This window comes from Diceros bicornis, chromosome 7, assembly GCF_020826845.1.
Source record: "Diceros bicornis minor isolate mBicDic1 chromosome 7, mDicBic1.mat.cur, whole genome shotgun sequence".
NCBI lineage: Eukaryota > Metazoa > Chordata > Mammalia > Perissodactyla > Rhinocerotidae > Diceros > Diceros bicornis.
The window spans coordinates 36,868,759-36,891,310 of record NC_080746.1 but is presented as its reverse complement, the minus strand read 5'-3'; the positions used below and the strand labels follow the sequence as shown (position 1 = coordinate 36,891,310).

At 34.3% G+C, this 22,552-nt stretch overlaps 1 long non-coding RNA gene across 1 annotated transcript in view; it reads right to left on the bottom strand.

The window, feature by feature from the left end:
- Window positions 1-22,552, bottom strand: part of LOC131408513 (uncharacterized) — a 213,314-nt gene that overhangs the window by 133,373 nt on the left and 57,389 nt on the right. The window contains exon 3 of the long non-coding RNA XR_009220778.1: window positions 9,641-9,674. This is a non-coding gene — a long non-coding RNA (uncharacterized LOC131408513). The remainder of the gene's footprint in view (window positions 1-9,640; window positions 9,675-22,552) is intronic.

Sequence of the window (22,552 nt, the reverse complement as noted above, 5' to 3'; positions counted from 1 at the left end):
CTTGGGTTTTCCCTTGACATTGGTTGTGGGGTTCCTGTGGATGTAATATAATCAGGAAAGAATATAAATCTCATGCTGCTGGCATTTTCCAAGCCTACTTTTATTAGGAATACAACTACCAATTATGTTACATACAATATATGTAGCTGAGAAAGTAACGTCCTGATCAGGCACTTATATGTAAAGTACACCAATGTCCTTCCAACTTAAGATTTCTCCCCCTGGATATATTTCTAATGTGGATGACTGTTACTGCAGACTCCAGAGCATGATCTACCTGGAGCTACTTACCCTTATGAGTTTCAGTCATCCCCTGGGACTTTGTCTCCTGTAGACTTGCCACCCATTTACGTTATCTCATTCACTTCAGAGTAGTGATGATAATTTTGCTCTGGAAAATGGATGTGATAATAATGCTCTTCACTAAGTATGATCTTGTGGGAGCCTATTCTATGTGCATGCATAGTATCATAGAGGTTAATAGCACTGGCTTTCAATCACAGAGTTATAGGTTTAAATCTTGGCACTAACCCTCAATAGCTCTGAAATTTCTGCCAAGTTACTTAACATCCCTGAGTAATTATTCCACAGTTAATGCATTAAATTATTGTATGTAAGAAGAATTTAGAACTGTGCCTGGCACAAAGTATGCGCTCACAAAACAGTAGATATTAATTTATTAGTTCTGGGACATTTTGGAGTATTGGGGGAGGACAATAATGTTTGGGTTTTTCAGTGACTGTATCTAAAGATTCTACTTAAAATATGACTACAAAGGGTTTGTTTCAGGAAGACTTTGTTTGGATTTGATTGTGAGAAGCCTGGGATTCAGATCGAATTGTGTCATTCTTATAGGGAAAGCACACCATTTCAAGGATATCCAGGTGATGCTAAATGAAAAACCTTTCATCTTTCATTTATTTTGGGTAATTATAGTGAGGACGTAAATTGTTCAGGAAATTTGGCATTTTGTTTGCCTCAATCAAAGTGTTTTATTTAAAAGAATAATATCTAAACTACTGAGGATATTCATATAACTTTGTGATTTCTATGTGTGAATGCCTGTAGTGAGAGATGTTATTATCCAAATCACATATAACAAATGGTTATGTTTTATTTGCATATTTAGGATTACATTATAGAAAAAGCACTTCCAGATTGGGAGAGTGAGGACTTCTGAAAATCCTCTCCTTCACGAACACAATGAGAACAGGAACAAAAATTGTCAAAATCAACATTTTCCAGAACTCTGGAATTTACCCAAAGATTTACAACAATCTGAAGAGTTTATTCAAGAAAAAAGGCTGGATTATGGTAAGAACATTGAGCTTTGTGGCATTTTAACTTACCCTATTCCCATCCCCTTCTCCCTAGCTCAGTGGTAACTGTGAAAACCTACAGTCATCTCATTATGGCAGCTACAAAAACCAGCCTTCTAGCAGTCACTTGAGAGGTTAGAATTGGTTTGAAGCTCCATCCAAAAGCCCTATCCCCAGAGGATTGTCACTATATGACTGATGTGACAGACTCTGGAAAAGTCCATTCTCTAAGATTGTCTTTATTTATTTGTGTTTTTTTCCCCTGAAACCTTTTTATTGGACAGTTTTATTGAAATGTAATTCATATACCATAAAATTCACTTCTTTAAATTGTATAATCAATTTTTTAATATATTCACTTAGTTATGCAACCATTGCCACTAATTTTAAGATATTTTCATCACACCCAAAAGAACCTGCACTCATTAGCAGTTACTCCCCATTCCACCACTCCCCTGCCAGCCCCAGGCAATCACTAATCTACATATGGTATGAAGGTTCCAATATCTTCAAATCCTTATCAACATTTGTTATCATTTGTCTTATTTTAGCCATCCTACAGGGTACGAAATGACATAAGCTTGTCTTTATTTGATCTGACTCAGAGCTCTCTCTGTGGAATAGCCCTAACCCTATGGGCATATTTAGAAAACAATTAGTGGCATTTGTTTAACATTGCTGATACCTATAGCTAGGGCTAACAAAAATAATTAAAGGAAAAACTGGGTAATGAGATACTGAATGGGGCTTTGCAAACTTCCTACATATATCTGGGAATAGAGAAGGCCACATATATGTTCAGGACTTTGCACACACACAGGAAATATTCTAATCTTTCATATCTGGATGACTTGAGGCTCTGCACAACCAGAAAGGTAAGATTAAGGCAGAGTTGTAAACTGCCTGGGGAAGCATTGAAGTCATGACCCAAAACACACACACAGAGCACTTTAGAAAGGCTGGGAGACTTATTGTTTCAAGACATTTAAGGAAATCTCTGTCCTATCATTAGTTTATCATTAAGCTAATGGAAGACACTTCAATGACTGCACATGAAAAAGATTACAGACTTTAGAGAATTATCCCAGGCAAGTCATTAGACAAATAAGCAAATGATAACCAGCAATAATAACAGACTCCAGGGTGGTTGGTTTGATTTACAGAGTTCCACATTATATTTTTTAAACTGTCCAATTTAAAAAAAAAAGAGAGAGAGAGGGATACACACACACAAAGAAAAAGGAAAGTATGACACATACACAAGAAAAAAGGCAGTCAATAGAAACTGATCCTGAGGAAGGAAGATCTTCAAATTTCTAGTAATTTACTTAAAACCAGCTATTATAAATATATGCGAAGAACTAAATGAAGCATGTCTGAATAACTATGGGAAGTTTGAGATGATGTCTCATGACATAGAGAATAAAAGAGATAGATATTATAAAAAAGAAACAAATAGAATTTCTGGAGTTGAAAAGTAAAATAACTGAAATAAAATATTCACTAGAGGAGCTCAACAGTTGATTAGAACTGAAAGAAGAAAGAATCAGTAAACTTGATAGGACAATTCAGATTACTTCCTCTGAGGAACAGGAAAAGAATAAACAAAAATGAACCAAGGGACTGGCCAGGTGGCATAGTGGTTAGGTTCGCGCACTCCACTTTGGCAGCCTGGGGTTCACAAGTTTTGACCCCAGACATGGACTGATGCACCACTTGTCAAGCCATGCTGTGGTGGCATCCCATATAAAATAGAGGAAGATGGGCATGGATGTTAGCCCAGGGCCAGTCTTCCTCAGCAAAAAGAGGAATATTGGCAACGGATGTCAGCTCAGGGCTAATCTTCCTCACACACACACACACACAAAAATGAACCAAACCTCTGAGACCCATCAATCACCTTCAATCATATCAACAACCATACAGTGGGAATCCCAGAATGAGAAGAGAGAAAGAAAATAAGAGGCATAGGAATTGTTGAAGAAATAATGGCCCCAAACTCCAAAATTTGATTAAAAAAAACATTTTCACATCAAAAAAAGCTCAACCAACTCCAAGTAGGATAAACTTAAAGAAATACACATTTAGATACATTATAGTCAAACTGTTGAAAAGAGAAGACAAAGATAGAATCTTGAAAGAAGCTAGAGAGAAGTGATTCATCATGTACAGGGTGTCTTCAATAGACTAACAACTAACTTCTTGTTAGGAACTATGGAGGTCAAAGGCAGTGGGATGGCATATTCAAAATGCTGAAAGTAAGACTGCCAACAAAGAAGTCTATATGAGACAAAAATATTCCTCAGAAAGAAATGAAATAGAACCAAAAGAAACAAAAAATGAGAGAATTTGTCAATAACAGGCCTGACCTACAAGAAATATTTTAAAAAGTCCATCAGACTGAAATGAAGTACAGAGTATGCTAAAAATAACTACATAGGTAAATATAAAAGAAAGTATAAATGTATCTTTGTTGTAACTTTTTCTCTTATCTGATTTAAAAGACAATTGCATTAAAAAAACAAACTGTTGGTTGGCCTATAATGTATGAAAATGTAATTTTTATCACAATCAAATTACAATAAAGGGGAAGGGAACAGAGCTATAACGGGGCAAAATTTTTGTGTATTATTCAAATTAACTTGGTATTAACCTCAATTAAATAGTTTGAAGTTAAGCTATTAATTATAATTCCTAGAGCAACAACTAAGAAGATAACTCAAAAATATAGCAAAACATCAATCAAATTAAAATGTGATACTAGAAAATATCTAAGACAAAAAAAGACATTAATGGAAAAATAGAGAAATTTAAAAAGGCATAAAATGTATAGAAAACAATTAGCAAATGGAACACATAAAACCTACCTAATCAGTAATACATTCAATATAAATGATTTAAACGCATCAATAAAAATCAAATATTGCAGATTGGATGAAAAAAAGAAAACATTATCCAGCTATGTTGTCTACAAGAGTCATACATTAGACTCAAAAGCACAAATAACAAAAGAAAATAAAACGTCTGTACTAATATGAGAAAAAATCAGCTTAAGACAAAACTTATTATGAGTCAAAAATGGATATTTTATAATTAAAAGTGTATCAGTCAATCAGAAAGACATAAAATTATAAACATATAGGTACATAAAAAGAAAGCCCCAAAATACATGAATCCAAAAAGGAATTAAAGAGAGAAATAGACAATTCCACCTAAGAGTTGCAAACTTCAATAATTCACTTTTAAAATGGATATAACAACAAGGAAGAAGATAAACAAAGAAATTGAGAACATGAACAACACTATAAATCGACTAGACCTAACAGGCATCTATAGAATACACCACCCAAAACAAGAGAATACATATTCTTCTTACGTCCACATAAAACATTCTTTAGGATAGAGTACATGTTAGGCCAAAAGACAAGCCTAAATCAATAAGAAATAATTGAAATCATGCAAAGTACATATCCCAAACACAAGGACATGAAATTACAAATCAAGAAGAGAAGGAAATTTGGGAAATTCATACATCTGTGGAAACTAACCAACATACTTCTAAATGACCAATTGATCAAATAGGAAATCAGAAGGAAAATTAGAAAATACATTGAAATGAATGAAAACAAAAACACAACATGACAGAACTAATGGTATGTGGCTAAAGCAGTGCTTAGAATGACATTTACAGCTATAAAAGCCTATATATTAAAAAAGAAAAAAATATCAAACTAATAATATAACTATCACCTTAATACACTAGAAAAAGAAGTAGAAATTCAACCCAAAGAAAACAGAAGGCAAGAAATTAGTAAAGATTAAATCACAATAAAATGAAATAGAGAATATCAACAAAAGCAAAAGATTGTCCTTTGAAAGGATCAACAAAATTGACAAAACTATAGCTGGACTGACCAAAATAAAAAGAGAGAAGACTCAAAGTACTAACACCAGGACTGAAGAGGGGTCATCAATACTGACCTTACAGAAATAAAAGAATTATAAGGGAGTCTAATGAACAATTGCATACCATCAAATTGGTTAACCTAGATGAAAGAGACAAATACCTAAAAAGACACAGAATATCAAACTGACACAAGAAGAGCAAGAATATATGAATAGAGCTATAACAAGTAAATGGATTGAATTAGTAATCAGAAAAAGTTCCATAAAGGGAAACATAGTTCCATAAAGCCCACAACCAGATGGCTTCAACATGAATTTTACCAAACATTTAAAAGAGAATTAGTAAAAACTCTTCACAAACACTTCCAAAAATAGTAGATAGTGGAAATTCTTCCTAACTCATTCCATGAGGCCACCTTACCCTTATACCAGAGTCAGAAAAAGATATCACTAGAAAAGACACATCAGACCAGTATCCCTTACGAGTATAGACACACACACACAAAGCTTAACCAAAAACTATTGAACTTAATTGATCAACACATAAAATTTGATTATACACTGTGACCAAGTGGCCCTTAGCCAAGGAATCCAAAATTAGTTTAATATACAAACATCAATCAATATAATACACTATGTAATAAAATAAGGGACAAACATTATATAATCATTTCAATAGATGAAGAAAAAGCATTTGGGAGTGCTAACACCCTTTCATATTAAAATTCTCAACATACTAGGAATTGAAGGAAATGTCTATAACCAGATAGAGGGCATGTGCAAAAAACTCAGAACATTATACTTAGTGGTGAAAAATGAAAACTTCCCTGCAAGATCAGGAACAAGGCGTGGATATCTGATCTACCTCTTCTATTTATCATTATCCTTGAGGTTCTAGCCAAGACAATTGGGCAATAAAAAGAAATAAAGGCATTCATATTAGAAAGAAACATAAAAAACCACCTCTATTTGCAGGTAACATAATCCTATATAGAGAAAATTCTAAGGAATTCGCTAAAACACTACTATAACTAATGAATGAGTGCAGCAAGGTTGCAGAATATAAATTTGATATACAAAAATCAGTTGCATATGCACACGCTAACAATGAACAATATAAAAATAAAATTAAGAAAATAATTACATTTACAATAGTATCAAAAAGATAAAAATACTTAGGAATAAATTTAAGAAAGTTGTGCCATATCTGTATATTGAAAACTACAAAATACCACTGAAAGAAATTTTTAAAAGATTTGCATAAATTGAAAGACATCCCACGGTCAAGGATTGGAAGATTTAATATTGATAAGATGTCAATCTCCCCAGATTAATCTATAGATTCAATAAAATCTTATCATAGTTACAGATGTTGTTTTTTGTGGAAATTGATCCCCAAAATTCATATAGAAGTTAAAGGGAACAAACAGCCAAAATAATCCTGAAAAAGAAGAATCAGTTGGAGGAAGAATCACTTCTTAATTTCAAAGCTTAATATAAACCTTCAGTAATCAAAACAGTGTGGTATTGGCATAAAGATAGACACATAGATCAATGAAATAGAATTGAGGGTCGAGAAATAGAGCCTTACATTTATGGTCACTTGATTTTTGTACTGTCTTTTGGACAAAAGGTGCTAAAATAACTGGATGTTCACATGCAAAAGAATGAAGTTGGACCCCTAACTTATATTACATAGAAAGACTGGCTGAAAATGAAGCAGAAACCTAAATGTAAGAGCTAAAACTGTAAAATATTAGAAGAAAACATAGTTAAAAATATCTGTGACCTTGGATTAGGCACTGTTTTCTTAGGTATGACACCAAAATTATAAGCTACAGAGAAAAAATAAATAGAACTTCATCAAAATTTAAACACCTTTATGTTTCAAAAGACACTATCAGGAAAGTAAAAAGAGTCCACAGGAGGGGAGAAACTATTTTCAAATCATACATCTGATAAGGGATTAGAGTCAAGAATACATAAAGAACTCTTATAACTCAACAATAAAGAGAAATAGCCCAATTTCTAAAATGGGCACAATATTTGAATATTTTTCTAAAGAAGATATACGAATGGCCAAGAAGCACACGAAAAGATGCTCAATAGCATCAGTCATTAGTGAAATGCAAATCAAAACCACAATAAGATATCACTTTACGCACACTAGGATTGCTATAATAAAAAATATGGATGATAACAAGTGTTAGTGAGGATGTGAAGAAATCAGAACACTCATACATTGCTGGTTGGAAAATAAAATGGTGTAGCCATTTTAGTAAAAAGTCTGGCATTTCATCAAAATATTAAACATAATTAATATATGAGCCAGCAACTCCACTTCTAAGAATATACTCAAGATAATTAAAAGCATATGTCCACACAAAAACTTGTCCATAAGCAGCAATATTCATAATAGCCAAAAAGTGAAACCAATTCAAATATCCACAAACCGGAGAATGGATAAATTAAATATGGTATATCCAAACAATGGAAAATTATTCTGCAATTAAAAAAAATGAATTACTGATACATGCTAAAACAGGGGTAGGCCTTGAAAACATTATACTAAGTGAAAGAAGCCAGTCACCAAAGATAACATATTGTATGACTCCATTTATATCAAATATTTAAGTTAGCCAAATCTATATACAGTAAAATAGATTAGTGGTGGCATAGGGCTGGGGGATACAGATTTGGGGGAATAATAAATGATTCCTGGTTCCAGTTCAGGATGGCAACATAGGAAGATCCTGAACTTACCTCCTCCCACAGATACATCAAATCTATAGCTACATATGGAAAAATTTCCTCTAAAAACTGCCCCCCAAAACTAGCTGAGTGACTACAATATATAGGGCAAATTAGAAAAAAAAAAAACCGTTGAAGCAGACAGGAGAGGCTAAGACATAATCTTGCTGTATACTCCATTCCCAGTGCTACTATCCACAATAGTGAGGGAACTCAAAACCCCCAGCTTCTATCTAAAGAGCAAAATGTTTGAACCCCACATCAAGTACTCCAAATTTTAAGACCTGTAGGGCCTTTTAAGACCTTTTAAGACTCCAACTTTAAGACCTGGTTTGGCACACATTTAGGTGCCTACTGAGGTTCTCACCAAAGATGGAGGCTCGTGGGTGCCAACTTTGGATTTTCCCTCTGCCTCAAACCAGGTTGCCAGTATCTTCTGGAAAAGAACTTGTACCCTCATGTAGCGCCACAATTGTTGTGATTGACACCCAGGGACAACTCTATACACCTGTTTCTGGTGGCTAGTGGCAATTACACTTGCAGTCCCATAGGACTGTACATATTCTCATACTTTAAAGCTGCTGCCTGAGAATCTGTCTTCATATCAGCCTGAATCTAGGTGCTGATTGAGATCCACTCCTTTGGGACACAGGTCTTGGTACAACCTCAACTACTAGGAGCCACCAAAAATAAAATAGGTTGCTTGGACAATCACAAAGGTTTGAGATACAACCAAGAACTGGGGCAGGATTAAAGAACAAAGTTCATCTCCTACATGAGGTCATGCCTTCAGGACTGGGAGAGGTGGCTCTTTTATATAATGCATGGAAGCCAACACAGAGAGTCAAGGAAAATGAAGAAATGGAGAAATATGATCCAAAAAAAAGAACAAGATAAAACATCTGAAAAAGTTCTTAATAAAATGGAGGTAAGTGATTTACCTGATAAAGAGTTCAAAATAATGGCTTAAAGATGCTCACTAAGCTCAGGAGAAGAGTAGAAGAACAAAGTGAAAAGTTCAACAAAGATGGAAAATATAAGAAAGTACCAAATAGAAGTCATAGAACTGAAGAATACAGTAATTGAACTGAAATATACACAAGAAGGGTTCAACAGCAGACTAGATAAAGCAGAAGAAAGGATCAATGAACTCAAAGACAGGGCAGTGCAACTCACCCAATAAGAGCAGCAAAAAGAAAAATGGAATTAAAAAAAGTGAAGATAGCTTAAGGGACTATGGGACAATATTAAGCAGATCAATATTAAGGGACTATGGGACAATATTAAGCAGATTCACATTATAGGAGTTCTAGAAGGAAAAGAGAGAGAAAAAGGGGCAGAAAACTTATTTGAAGAAATAATCGCTGAAAAATTCCCTAACCTGGAGAAGGAAACAGACATCCAGATCCAGAAGCCCAGATAGTTCCAAACAAGATGAACACAAAGAGACCAATACCAGGACACATTATAATTAAACAGTCAATAGATAAAGACAAGAAGAGAATCTCAAAAGCCTCAAGAGAAAAACAACTGGTAAGATACAAAGGAACCCCTTGTAAGACTATGAGCAGATTTTTTAGCAGAAACTTTGCAGGCCAGAAGGGAGTGGAATGATATATTCAAACTACTGAAAGAAAAAAAACTACCAAATAAGAATATTTTACCTTGCAAAGTTGTCCTTCAAGGGACTTCTTTCAGCTGAAACAAAAGGGCACTAATTAGTAACAAGTTGACAGTATATATAAGTATATGAAAGTATAAATCTCACTGGTAAAGGTAAATATATAATAAAATTCAGAATAACTAATGTTGTAAAGGTGGTGAATTAAGCACTTATAAAGCTAGTATGAATATTAAAAGACAAATGTCATAAAAATAACTATAACTACAATAATTTGTTAAGCAATATACAAGATAAAAATGTAAATTGTGACATCAAAACATAAAACATGAGAGGATTAAAAATGTAGAACTTTGGAATGCATTCAAACTTGTTATTATCAAATTAAAATAGACCATTATAAATATGTTACTTTCTGTAAGTCTCATGTAACCACAAAGCAAAAACCTATAGTTGATATGCAAAAGATAAAAAGAAAGAAATCTAAGCATACTGCTACAAAAAATCATCTCATTACAAAGGAAGAGAGTAGGAGAAGAAGAAAGGACCAGAGAATCTTCAGAACAGCCATAAAATAATTAACAAAAAGGTAATAAGTACATACCTATCAATAATAACTTTAAATGTAAATGAACTAAATGCTCTAATAAAAAGGCATAGTGTGGTTGAATGGATAAAAACACAAAACCCAACTATATGCTACCCAGAAGCGACTCACTTCAGATGTAAAGACACACACAGACTGAAGTTGAAGGGATGGAAAAAGATATTCCATGCAAATGGAAACCAAAAGAAAGCTATACATATATGAGACAAAATAGATGTTAAGAGAAAGACTGTATAATAAGAAGGTCATTACATAATGAGAAAGGGGTCAATCCAACAAAAGGATATAACATTTGTAAGTATTTATGCACCCAATATTGGAGCATGTAAATATAAAAAGCAAATATTAACATATTTAAAGTGAGAAATAGACACTACTTTCACCAATAAATATATAATCCAGACAGAAAATAAATAAGAAAATATTGTCCTTAAACAACACGTTAGATCAGATGGACTTGACAGACATATACAGAACATTCTACCTAAAAGCAACAGAATAAAATCTCTTCTAAAGTGCACATGGAACATTATCCAGGATAGATCATATATTAGGCCACAAAATGAGTTTTATAAATTTAAGAATATTTAAATCATATCAAGCATCCTTTCCAACCACAATGGCATAAAACTAGAAATGAGTTACATGCATGTGGAGATTAAACATGGCACTATATAACCAATGGGATAGGATCAAAAGAGAAATTAAAAAATATCTTGAGACAAATAAAAAATGGAAATACAATATACCAAAAAGTACAAGATGTAGCAAAAGCAGTTCTAAGATGAAAGTAAAGAGTGATACACGCCTATCTCAAGAGACAAGAAAAATCTAAAACAAACAACTTAACATTACACTTCAAGAAACTAGAAAAAGAACAAACAAAGCCCAAAGTGGGTAGAAAGAAGAAAATAACAAAGATCAGAGTGAGAATAAATGAAATAGAGACTAAAAAGACAATTGCATTAGAAAAGATCAATGAAACTAAGAGCTGTTTTTTTGCAAAAAGAAGCAAAATTGACAAACCTTTAGCTAGATACACCAAGAAAAAAAGACTGAAGACTCAAATAAATAAAATCAGAAATGAAAGAAGAGACATTAAAACTGATACCACAGAGATGAAACAAATCATCAGAGACTACTATGAGCAATTATATGCCAACAAATTGGACAACCTAGAAGAAATGGATAAATTCCAAGCTAAATCATGAGGAAATAGTAAATCTGAACACAACAATTACTAGTGAGGAAATTGAATCAGTATCAAAAACATCTCAATAAACAAAAGTCCAGGATCAGATATCTTCACTGGTCAATTCTACCAAACATTTAAAGAATTAATACCAATTCTTCTCAAACTCTTCCAAAAAATAGAGTAGGAGGTAACACTTCCAAACTTATTGAATGAGGCCAGAATTACCGATACCAAAACCAGACAAGGACGCCACAAGAAAAGAAAGTTACGGGCGAATATCTCTGATGGACCATAGACGGAAAAATTCTCAACGAAATGTTAGCAAACTCAATTCAACAATACATTAAAAGGCTCATACACCATGATCAAAGGGGATTTATTCCAGGAACACAAGGATGTTTCAACAGCCACAAGTCAATCAATGTGATGTACCACATTAACAAAATGAAGGATAAAAATCATTTGATCATCTCAATAGATGCAGAAAAATCATTTTACAAATTCAACATCCATTTATGATAAAAACTCTCAACAAAGTGGTATAGAGAAAACATAACTCAACATAATAAAAACCATATATGTCAAGCCCACAGTTAGCATCATACTCAGTGGTGAAAAGGTGAAAGCTTTTCCTCTAAGATCAGGAACAAGACAAAGATTCCCACTCTCACAGCTTTTATTCAACGTAGTATTGGAAGTCCTCGCCTGAGCAATTAGAAAAAAAAAATACAAGGCATCCAAATCTGAAAGGAAGAAGTAAAACTGTCACTATACAGATGACATGATATTATATATAGAAAACCCTAAAGACTCCACCAAAAGACTGTTAGAACTAATCAGTGAATTTAGTAAAAGTTGCAGGATACAAAATCAATATACAAAAATCTGTTGTGTTTTTATACAGTAATAACAAATTGTAGTCATGTGCTACATAATGACATTTCAGTCAACAATGGACCACATATACAAAAGTGGTTCCATAAGATTAGTACCATATAGCCTACATGTGTATGTATTAGGCTATACCATCTAGCTTTGTGTAAGTACTATAGAGGAAGAAGAAATTTTCCTCTACCCTTCTAGATTCTTCTGGCTGGTCTAAGAATTAAATTGACATGAGACAGATTAACAGGAGAAAAACAAACAAAAGTTTAATAACATATATACATGGGAGACACGCAGGAAAACCGAGTAAATTGCCAAAGTGGCTAAAGCCTTAACTTTAAATACCACCCTCAGCTAAAGACATAAGAAGATGCTGGTGGGGGAAGAGTGTCGGTGACTTCAAAGGGAAGGACGGCAATTCACAGGTAGGGGAAAAGGAACAAACATTTGGAAAACAAGTGTTTGGCCACACCCAAACAGAAGAACACAGAGGAGAGCTCAACATACAGGCTTTCCTAGGTTTCTCCCTGTCTACCATCTAGTTCATGTTATACTAAGGGGATAGCTAGCTTCCGGAGACAGTATTTGTTTTTTTTTTTTTTTTTTGAGGAAGATCAGCCCTGAGCTAACATCTGATGCCAATCCTCCTCTTTTTGCTGAGGAAGATTGGCCCTGGGCTAACATCCATGCTCATCTTCCTCTACTTATATGGGACACCGCCACAGCATGGCTTGACAACTGGTATGTCGGTGCGCGCCAGGGATCTGAACCGGCAAACCCCGGGCCGCCGAAGCAGAGCACATGCACTTAACCACTCTGCCACCGGGCTGGCCCCTGAGACAGGATTTTTTATCTGAATTCTTTTAGGCAGTTAAGGGAGAGGTAACAAGAAAAACTTTCTAAGTCTTTTGTTTCTTAAAACAATCAGCCTAAAATAATCCTCATGTTAAAGAGACACACTTTGGGTAGCAAGTTTTGTTCCCTTTCAGTACACTGTATGATGTTTGCACAATGACAAAATTGCCTAAGGATACATTTTTCAGAATGTATCCCTGACTTGAAGCGATGCATGATTGTATAGGAAAAAGAAATTAAGAAAACAATTCCATTCACAACTGCATCAAAAAAATAAAATACCTAGGACTAAATTTAATCAAGGAGGCATAAGACCTATAAACTGAGAATATAAGACATTGATGAAAGAAATTTAAAAAGACAGAAATAAATGGCAAGATATTGTGTGTTCATGGATTGGAAGAATTAATATTGTTAAAATGTCTATACTACCCAAGTCATTCTACAGATTTATTGCAATCCTTATTAAAATTCCAAAGTCATTTTTCCAAGAAATAGAACAAACAATCCTAAAATTTGTATGGAACCTTAAAAGAGCCCAAATAGCCAGAGCAATCTTAAGAAAGAACAAAGCTGGAGGCATCATGCTCCCTGATTTCAAACTATGTTACAAAGCTATAGTAATCAAAACAGTATTGTATTAGGATTAAAACAGATACAGATCAATGAAGTAAAATAGAGAGCCCAGAAATAAACCCATGTATAGATGGTCAATTGATTTATGACAAAGGAGCCAAGAATATACAATGGGAAAAAGATAGTCTCTTCAATCAATGGTGTTGGAAAAACTGGACAGCCACATGCAAAAAAATGAATCTAGACCACTATCTTACACCATACACAAAAACTAACTCAAAATGGATTAAAGACTTGAGAGTAACTAACCTAAGACCTGAAACCATAAAACTCCTAGAAGAAAACATAGGCAGTAAACCTCTTGACATTGTTCTTGGCAATGATTTTTTTGGATTTTACAACAAAAGCAAAGACAACAAAAGCAAAAATAAACAAGTGAGGGGCCGGCTGGGTGGCTCAAGTGGTTAAGTGCGTGTGCTCTGCTGCGGCGGCCTGGGGTTCGCCAGTTCGGATCCCAGGCACACACTGACGTATTGCTTGTTGAGCCATGCTGTGGTGGCGTTGCGTATAAAGTAGAGGAAGATGGACATGGATATTAGCTCAGGTCAAATCTTCCTCAGGAAAAAGAGGAGAATTAGCATCAGATGTTAGCTCAGAACTGATCTTCCTCACAAAAAAATAAACAAGTGAAACTACATCAAACTAAAAAGCTTCTGCACAGCAAAGGAAACCATCGGTAAAATGAAAAGGCAACCTATGAAATGAGAGAAAATATTTGCAAATCATATATCTGATAAGGAGTTAATATCCAAAATATATAAAGAACTCAGTCAACTCATTAGCAAAAAAACCAAACAATTCAATTAAAAAATGGGCAGAGGATCTGAATAGACATTTTTCCAAAGAAGACATACAGATGGACAACAGGTACATGAAAAGGTGCTCAACATCATTAATCATCAGGGAAATGCAAATCAAAACCACAATGAGATACTACCTCACACCTCTTAGAATGATTATGATCAAAAAGACAAAAAATAATAAGTGTTGGTGAGCATGTGGAGAAAAGGAAACCCTTGTGCACTGTTGGTGCAAATGTAAACTGATGCAGCCATTACGGAAAACAGTATGGAGATGCCTCAAAAAATATGAATAGAACTACTATATAATCCAACAATTCCACTACTGCGTATTTATCCAAGGCAAACAAAAGCACTGACTCAAAAAGATAGATGCACCCTCCTGTTCAATGAATCATTATATACAATATCAAAATATGGAAGCAACCTAAATGTCCATCAATGGATAAGGAAAGAAATTGTGATATATGTATATACATACACACATAATGGACTATTATTCAGCCATAAAAAGAAGGAAATCTTGTCATTTGTGACAACGTGGATGGACCTTGAGGGCATTATGCTAAGTGAAATAAGTCAATAAGTCAATCAGAGAAAGACAAATACCATATGATCTCACTTATATGTAGTATCTAAAAAAAAAAAAAAAAGTGAGCTCATAGATACAGAGAAGAGATTGGTGGTTGCCAGGGGCAGGGGGTCAAAACGTATAAACTTCCAGTTATAAAATAAATATGTCATGCGGATGTAATTAATAATATTGTATTGAATATTTGAAAGTTGCTAAGAGAGTAAATCTTAAAAGTCCTCATCTTAAGAAGAAAAAATTTTAACTATGTATGATAATGGATGATAATTAGATCTTTTGTGGTGATCATTTCACAATATATATGAATATCGAATCATTATGTTGTATACCTGAAACTAACTTAATGTTATATGTCAATTATACCTCAATAAAAAAAATTTAAATGTAACTAGTTAGACAACTAGTTAACTAGTTATATTAACTAGGTAACTATATTTAACTATCTATATTAACTAGGCTTTACATATGTTAACTAGACTTATTATAGTTATCATTTCACAACATATACAAATATCTAAATATTATGTTGTACATTTGAAATTACTACAATGTTATATGTCAATTATATTTCAATAAAACATTTTTTTAAAACCTGATTGCTAATGAGATTGGGGTTTCTTTTGTGGGAAATGTTCTAAACTTTATTGTGGTGATGGTTTCACAACTCTATAAATAGAGTAAAAACCACTGAATTTTACACTTTAGTGAGTGGATTCATGGTATGTAAATTATGGTATGTTATAGTATGTGAGTTACATCTCAAAGCTGTTATAATAAAACAAACCTGCAGAACCAGTGGAAAAAATGTTGAGGATCCCATAGATTTTTTTTTATAAGGGCTGCATTTATCTTTATTTACTTCAAAGAAAATAAAACTAATGATTAAAAACACACCAGGGATGGGGCCGGCCCCGTGGCTTAGTGGTTAAGTATGCGCGCTCTGCTACTGGCGGCTGGGCGTGCACCGACACAACACTTCTCCTGCCATGCTGAGGCCCCATCCCACATACAGCAACTAGAAGGATGTGCAGCTATGACATACAACTACCTACTGGGGCTTTGGGGGACAAAAGGAGGAGGATTGGCAATAGATGTTAGCACAGAGCTGGTCTTCCTCAGCAAAAAGAGGAGGATTAGCATGGATGTTAGCTCAGGGCTGATCTTCCTCACACACACAAAAAAACCAGCAGGGATGAAATATAAAGAGTTGGTGAAAAATGACCACTTGGAGTTTGTGAAAGTCAATCTAATTTTTGTTTTACATAAGGTGGAGGGGAATCTTGTCTCAATCACTCTACAACAATGTAGTGGATCATAATGCCTTTTTTTTTTTATTTTGGGTGAAGAAGATTTGCCCTCAGCTAACAGCTGTGCCCATCTCCCTCTATTTTATATGTGGGATGCCTGCCACAGCATGGCTTGATAAGCTGTGGCTAGGTCCGCGCCTGGATCTGAACCTGTGAACCTGGGGTTAACAAAGTGGAGCATGCCAACTTAACCACTATGCCACTGGGCCGGCCCCTGTACTGCTTTTTTGAAATAAGCTAAAGAATAGTAATCAAGAATTTTGTTCTGTATCCCAGATGCAATGATATTCCTTCCTAAAAATAATGTATAAAGAAAACATAAAGTAGAAAAAAATAACATGGAATAAATTAATGAGAAAATCTAAAAAAATAGAGACTGCAAAATTTTCTTGACATTTACATCCACTCCAGGAAATACTGAGCTATGGAGCAACATCATTATGGAGTAGTGTAGGGAAGTGTGAATTTCTGTGTCTCCAGTAGACAGTCTTCAGAATATTCTGAGACTGACATGATGGATGATACTAAGGTTATGTCACCCAAGGGATCAGACCCCATGTGAACCATGTACTTTCTCAGTAGCAAAAATCTCAGGAAACATAAACTCTCATATGACTCCTAGCCTGAGAGGAAGTAGAAACCCATAGACACAAGTGCTTCTCACAGTTGTGTACTCAAGTCAGTTTATATCAGCTCATGATATCTGACTATTGAATTTTCAGGAATTTTGAAGCCATTTGTTACAAAAAGCCATTATTAAAAATGAAATTATATAAACTTACATTTTAAATGAATTATATAAAAAATAAATAATAAGTACTCAAAACTCATCACTTCATACTTATTTTACTATTATCTATGCTCTTGAGGTTATTTATATCTATTATATCACTATAATAGAAATATTTCATAAATGTGTTATTGTACATCTCTACCCAGTTCTGCATTGGGTAGCATCATAATGTTAAACTGAAATTAGACATAGTTGGAATATTTGTATCACAGAAATTGGTAAATACTACAAAGGCTCTATTTATTGTTTTGCTGATTTTCTAGGCTTAAGAAAGTGATGAAGAAAATATTAATAATTCATATTAAATTTAAACATGCCATATCTGTAACGACCAAATTGTAAATAATACAAAAAATGAGGACATATTCTTCTATTATTTGGAAAGCATCAGATTTTCTACTTTAATCTACACACCACTATAAGTCTTACAGATAAGGAGACTGAGACCTAGAGCATTAAGTAGCATGCCCATTGTCACATGGGCTGTGAGTAATGTAGACAGGATTGAATTCTAATCCCTATTTTCTTAAATCACAATAAGTTTTTTCTCCAGCCTTCTTATAATGTTTTAAAGTACCACCAAGCAGGCATAGATTATAATTGGAAGAAAAATGAAAGAGCATTACATACAAGAACCAAGAACCAAAAAGGATCGCTTCAGTGATTTACAAATATCTGATTGATAAAAATCTGACTAATGAAAATCTTATTCAGTATAGAAGTCACTTAAGTCATTAACGAATCAATGAAATTCCAAAATATATATTTGTTGTTTCATGCTTGTCTTACTAGTTAATGTAAAAGAAAATACTGACCAATATTCATTTTGGAAGTGCACTTAATAAATCATTTGCAACCATAGGTTAGCTACAAACACAAGACTTTGGCAAAACATAAACAAAAGTATTCTGTGAGAGTCAACAGGCTATTTGCAGTTCACAATAAAGGATATTGTGTACTTTAAGGCCATCTAAAAGTTATACACTACACATAATTTATAGTGGCCCAATTTATAATAAAGATAATATATTTTAATATCATATATATTGTCTTTTGGAGATATAGTTGGTAAACTTTTATTAACACACCACTGCCCTCCCCTCACTAAATACTTGTCTAAATACAGCAATGTTGCTTCCTTTAATTGTCCACCTCTCTCCTCTCTCTTTCTGCCTTTCTCCCTCTCTCACTGTGTCTATCCCTATATATATTCCTAGTTGACAGCTTCTTCTCACTGCCTGACTCTTATTTTCTTATTGATAGCGATCCCTCCCTATATAGTCTTTCTACAATCTCCATACCTACTGACACAGCCTAGCAATTGTTCCCTTTAGTTTTCTTCATGGTCCCTACATCCCATTCTGCACAATAGCTAGACTGCACCTTTCTAATTAATTATAAAGCAGATCTCATCCCCTCCTGTTCAAAGTTTTCCATTGTCTTCTCATCACACTTAGAAAGAAATCCAAACCCTTCCTTTGGCTCACAGGGCTCAGTATAATCTGGCTCCTCTCTCTCCAACCGTATCTTGTTTCCCTTCTCCCCTCTATCACTTTCAGTATCGGTTCCCTGTTCGGTCACATACAGCATGCAACCTGTGCAGTCACATAGGACCCTGAGCTCAGAAGGATCTCAAGCTTGGTTGAATTATCTGCCGTTGCTGTCTTGAAAGTCTTAATAATTTTTAAACAAAGGCTCCACATTTTCATTTTACAACAGGACTTGCTAATTATGTATGTGGCCATTCTCATTATGTTTTAGCCATACCAGCCTTATTTCTTTTCCTCAACTGGGACAAACTCTTTTCCACCTTAGTACTATTGCCATCCACATTCTCTCTTCCTAGAAAGTTTTTCCCTCAGCCATATGCCTAACTGTCTCTTTTTGTCATTCAAGTCTCAGCTCCATATCAACACACTTGTGAGCTCTTCCCTATCAGCCAGTGTAAAGCAGCAGCTCCTTAGTAGTTATACTCCATCATTCACTTTTTATTGTCTTCATAATATTTACCCTTTGCTGAAATGATCTTTTTCCTTGAATGGTTTACTTATTGTCTACCTGTCTTCACTAGAATTTTAACTGAATAAGAGCAGAGATTTTATCTATGAAATTCAGCACTCTACAAGCAGCAGCTAGAACACTAGCATATAGCAGTCATTCAATAAATATCTGCCAAATAAATGAATGAATCCATTCCTTTCTATCATCTAGCACAATACAAGTCTAGTTGCCTCATCTGAAAACCTTCCAGTTTGTGACATCTTCGTGATCCTCTCACATCAGTCACCGAACTGATCCTTCGGTATTTGTTATAGTTTTGGGTTCTGGTTGAATGGTAGTCAAATCCTGGTTATACCACCTATAGCCCTTGTAACAATGGATATGTTACCTAGCTTTCCAGGCTTCAGTTCTTTTATCTACAAAACTTATTAGTATTGTGTAGATTATATGAGAGAATATGTACAAAGAACTGGGAGAGAACTAGCGGACAGAAACTCCTCAATACATATTAGCACTGATTCTCATTATAAATTTCTTCAATTACTGGAATCACAGCTATCAATGATAAGTGGATACCCTCACTCACCTGTAAGTCATATCTAACTGTGATATTACACTAAATTGTCTGGTTAATTATAAAGAATGAAATTGTATATATGTATACATATATATAAATAATATATAGAGATATACATCTATATCAATAGATATACAATCATGTGCCGCATAACGACATTTCGGTCAATGACAGACCACATATATGATGGTGGTCCCATAAGATTAGTACCATATAGCTTAGGTGGGTAGTAAGCTATATCATCTAGGTTTGTGTAAGTACACTCTATGATGTTTGCACAATGATGAAATTGCCTACCGATGCATTTCTCAGAACGTATCCCTGACGTTAAGCAGCAATCGACTGTATTTATATACTACTTTGTTAATATTGAACTATTTGTTTATATTTTGTTAGTCAATGTGTTCTATATACATAAATACAAACGATATTTTAATTCTGAGAAATCGAAACATCATCCAGCCCCAATATTTCTTGTAATTATGCTTGCTTTTTTTTCCCCCCACTTCTGTAGTACAATTTTGTGTCACTCTTGAGTTTCTGGGTTTCATATCAAACCCAAATATATTTGCACACCACACACAAATATTCTGTAGGTAACAGTGATAACCGCAGAGACATTTTTAAATCTCTGCCATTGTAGAGACAAACTGTTTCGTCATTAAGAAAAAAGCAAAGAAATAAAAACAAAAACAAAAACATCAACTGGGTTTTCCAGCAATGCCTATTGACAAAGATGCCATAACATTTTTAAAAAGGAATTGAAGAGCAGAGTTGAAATGCTGAGAGCATAGTTTATTGTAAATGCCTGAATCAGAGCAAACAACCAGTGAAAGGTCAACATAACAGCCCATTGATCTGAACAAGCACATTTGCTAAACCTAGTAATAAATTCCCCCAAGAGCCAGAGCAGCAATTCCTTCAAATATTTGTGATATCTTTTTGTATGAGGCAGCTGACCAGAAAGTATAGAGAATTTGCCCTTTATCAATGTTAACACAATGTGAGTAAACTACGGCCCCGCCGTAAGGATTTTAAACACTATTATTTCCATCAATTTAATTTTATTGAATGCACATTTTGAGCACCTACATGTCAGTCAATGATCTACGCCCTTTGGAAATAGTAACTAACAATGCTGTTAGTAATATATTGTCCCTGTCATTAAGGAGTTCAGTCTGTCCAGGGAGAAATTATAAGACACTAGGACAATTGCTATATTAGAAGTATGCAAAGATTGCTACTGGAAAAGTTAGGTAATCTCTAAATTTTTCTCTTTTTATGGTGATGTGTTTTTGGAGTTTGTGAAAAATTTTACAGAAGAAATTAATTTTGAGCTGGTCTTTGAAATGTAAGTAGGAAAAAAAAACACAGAAATAGACATGACGCAAAAGAGGGTAGCACACAATGAGTAAAGAAAACAAAATAAATCAAGGTAGACTGTCAAGAAAATGAAGGGCTTGGTTAGCGAATAGCAGGGTTGTGGTAAAGAAATACTACAGAAACTCCAGGGTCCATGCTATTAACCTCTATATTACTAACCTGTTCAATCAAATTAAATGAGTAAAAGCTAATGAATAAGCATGTGAAAGCCAACAACAACAAAAAGTGAAGTCTCAAGCCTTTACTATCAAAGCATGAATAATTTCAGTTCTCTCATTGAGCTATTCTTTATTCTCATCTCTAGTTCATCTGATCATCGCTCAAATCTTTCTATCCAAGGTAAAAATTCCCATTTTTAAAATATATGGTATATCTTTTTGGTTATTGGTAGGGTTGCCATATAAAATATAAGACACAGTTAAATTTGAATTTCAGACAAGGTGGGGTTTTTTTTAGTTGTTAATATGTCCCAAGTATTCTCTATCTTTTTCTCTATTATCTGTAGGTAATGTTACTTTTTATTTCTCTAGCTGCTTTTAATAATTTTTCTTACCATAGTTTTCTATAATTTGATTATGATGTGCTTGAAGTGATTTCTTTATGTTTATTTTAATTTACTTTGGATATTCTCTATTCCTTCAAATTCACTGCCTGTTTCTTCTACAGTGCCTAATCTGTACATCCTATACAGTATAACTTTATTTCAGAGATGGTATCTTTACCTTTAGAAATCAGAGTATATTCTAAAGGATATGGATATCCTAAAGTATCAGAAAGAAATTAGGATGTATTTTTAGCACCCCACCAACTGTTTTCTGTGCGTTATGAATATTCATTATTACAAAATCCTAGAGGTCATTTAATCCCAAAGCACTTTGCCAGATAATTCTGGCTAGTGCTCCTCACAGAACAATGTAAAAATCTATGAAGATTTTTAATGTTAAAGGCCCCCCTCAAACATTATTGCTCAAATGCATGGGCATATATGTTTGCACTCACATACATACAACTATACATATGTGCATGCGTACACACATTCGCAGATGAGATGTATATTTTCTTAAGGCCCAGTATGGCATGCTGTAATATAGGTTTTTAAAATGCTGTGTTGACCAAGTTTTGAGGCCCTGACTAGAGGCCAGTCAGTTCCCCTTCTTGAGAAGCCAACTAAGACCATATCCCCATGTTCTCTCACACTTAAGGCCACTATACACTTGCCCTAATCACCTCAGGGCCAAGTACCAGAAAATCAGGGGCAGTCCCTATGCCCTCAAGCCTGCTGAAATTATTCAAATTAGCCAAATCCTAAACCTGCTTGCCCTGT